Here is a 2,862-nt window from a genome sequence, read left to right as displayed (position 1 = left end):
TTTCCTCTGGTCCCTCGGCATATGGGTTCCCTGCGGAAGCGCGCGCCGTCTGGGGAAGGTTCCCTTATAGCCCAGGGTGGAACAGGGGAAGGTGAAGGTTTGGCACAAAAGGGGGGGGGGAAATAGGTGAGAAAGGTTGTTTGTTCTTGCTTTTGTTGTGTGAGGTGGGATGTTCTGTGTGAAAGAGCAGGGGACGGTAATGCTTAAGGGCCAGCTATTATGATGTGTTCCATGTTAAATGTATGTGTTGTAATGTATGTTGTTAGTACATGAAACTCCAACTGGTTTCCCCTTGTCGTTGGGCTGTCCCAATTAGTTTAATGGGAAGCCGTATATAAGGGCAGGGGATTAGAGTAAAAAGGGTGGTTGGTGGTCTTTCTTTTGGTCTAATTGTTGTTTGTTTTTTATTTATTTATTTATTTTTGTTGTTTTTGTCATGCTGTGGCCTGTGTGGATTATAGGCATGTCAAGGCCAAGAGAGAGGGGTAACAGCTTGAGGTGAGGCTGGAAAGGCCCCATGAAATAAAGCTACCTTTGTTCTGAGGCCTACTGCGTTTGTGCCTGGTTTCTCCCCACTCGCATGCGGGGTTGTTTGCATTCCCTCAACTCAATAAGGCAGGGCCTGTCCAGCTCTTGCCTTTTTCACATTCAGTATCTACATGTAAAGGGAGCAGACACAGGAAAAAGGTATTGAAGACCCTTGATATGATATTGCTGTTTTTGTTTTAGATTCCAAAGTTAACCCTTTAATTTATCCCTTTTCCCCAAGTAGAACGCTGCATTTACTTTACATTTTGCTTTGGAGTCGGAAGTTCCAAAATCACCAGGTAAGTTAATCGATTGTATGTGTTTTAACTACTAGAAAGATGTTAATGATAAGCCTTAAGATTTATTAAAAATGTATTGTTTTTTTGTAAATTAAAAACGGGTACCCTCGTGGACCAAGACTTGAGGGCATTTGTACAATCCACCTGTACAACTTTAACTGGTTCTGCAGCCTTTTTCTCCCCACAGCCTCTGCTTGTTCCCTTCTTCTCTTTCTGTCTTCCCTCCAGGAGAGCTCCTCAGGCATCTCCAGCCTGTAATTCCTGGGAAATGCCACCTGCCACCCATCCTTGGAAGCGTCGCCCATTCTCAGGATCTCATGCGTCACCATTCATCACAGTCACAGCGCTTGCAGACATCTGGATAAAAGGAAAAGCCCATTTTTTTAAAACTTACACGTTAAATTTTCCTCTAATTACCATTTTATTCTTTTAAATTTCATTATGTTTAATTACATTTAGTATGGATTAAGGCACAGCCAGCCTGGATTAAGGCATCACCAGCCTGGCATCAGACTCTCCGGACAATGCCAGCCCAGAGGGGGCTGACCTGGAGGACATTCCCCCGGAGGACATGGAGTGGGAGCCTCCAGGTCTTGACCTGAGTCCCACTCCGTGGTGTCAGCCCCGTGGCCAAAGTTTCCCCAGCCGAGGAGGCTATCGCCGCGACAACGGCAGGGTCAACAGAAATCCAGTCGTGGGCTCAGCTCCGGGAGGAAAAAACGAGGGTATGCTACCCAGACCTGCCTCCTGATCCAGGCTTGGTCCATGATGGTCTTTCAGGGTATCCCATCCAATGGTTCCCAAAAGGAACCACCTCCGGTCTCCTTATGGCTCTGATACTGGCCTGTGCTTTTGTTTTGCAAGGTCCCTGGTTTGGTCCAGTTCCTGTCCTGCCTGCCCCTCGACACCCTCCGACTCTGCCAACCCCTCGCCGTCTACCGATGCTGTTCTTCCCTCGGCTGCCGCAGACGAGTAGAGCTTCTACAGACCCAGACAGGATTCCAAAGGCCCCCCTGGCCGTGACCCTTCTGCGGCACCCCGGAGCCCATCAGAGGCCCTGAACTGTTCACTTTACCTCCCATGCTACCTAGTGTCTTGCCCCTCCTAATACCTCAGTCTTTGGTCTGTAGTCTTGCTTCCCCGTGGCTCTCCCTGGTTTCACCTCTTAGCCTGATTTCACTGTTCCAGCCCCCACTCCAGTCACTCTTGCTTCCCGCTTTAGGTTCCCCTCTCCTGGCCATATTATTGTTGCACTGGTTCCGTTGCTTGCCTGTCTTGTCTGGTTGTGTCCTGCCTTGTCTGTCCCTGTGCCATCTTTGGTCCTTTTGATGCCCAATCCCTCCCTTTTGTCTCCTTCTACTGTGTCCTTTGTTCCCACTTACCCGCTGACACCCACTGTCTGTCTTTTGGTCCATAGTCAGCATCCCTGTTGGATTACCTGGCCTGTCATGATTTGTGTCCTGGGGGTTAGTCTCCCCTGTTGTCCTTGGTTTTGCCCTGGTCTGTGTGTCCCCTCAATGATGCCCTTGTACCCGGAGGGCACAGGATTGGGAGGGGGGCGTTTACTGTCATATCTTGCCCATTTAATCAACCTTACCCTCCAGTTCTCCTCCCTGATGAGCCACGCTTGGTGTCTATTAGTCTCATCCCATGTTCCTCCCCTTCTGTCAGTCACTATCAGCTTCCTTGTGTTTTCCCATTCCTTAGTCTGGTAAAGTGCCCAGTCCTATCTTCTCCAGTTGTGTCCTTGTCTGTTTGCGTCTCTGTGCCCAAACCTGCCTGTCAATAAAACCCCACGAAGGGGATTCTGCCCTACAGCTTGCATTTGGGTCCTACTTCCCACCGGTGACGTGACAGAGGAATACATGCTTAGTGCCAGGCAGAAATCTTTGATTTTGCATCCATATGGTGACTTGGTGAAGTTAGCTGATAGTTCTCTTGATTCCAAAGACATGATTCTTGTCTGTGCATTATGCATATCCAAAGTTAAGAGCTTCAGATTAATAGGTGCGAAAAACGCATCTTGCGTTTGTCG

At 48.7% G+C, this 2,862-nt stretch overlaps 1 long non-coding RNA gene across 1 annotated transcript; it reads left to right on the top strand.

The window, feature by feature from the left end:
• Positions 1-744: 744 nt before the first annotated feature.
• On the top strand, positions 745-2,542 carry LOC125725112 (uncharacterized). Its single transcript, XR_007387341.1, has 3 exons — positions 745-827; positions 1,056-1,552; positions 1,692-2,542. It is a non-coding gene; the product is annotated as an uncharacterized LOC125725112 (long non-coding RNA).
• The last annotated feature ends 320 nt before the right edge of the window (positions 2,543-2,862 follow it).

Source organism: Brienomyrus brachyistius, unplaced genomic scaffold, assembly GCF_023856365.1.
Source record: "Brienomyrus brachyistius isolate T26 unplaced genomic scaffold, BBRACH_0.4 scaffold61, whole genome shotgun sequence".
Taxonomy (NCBI): Eukaryota; Metazoa; Chordata; class Actinopteri; order Osteoglossiformes; family Mormyridae; genus Brienomyrus; species Brienomyrus brachyistius.
Note: the sequence above shows the minus strand (reverse complement) of the source record. Positions and strands in the feature narration are given on the sequence as shown.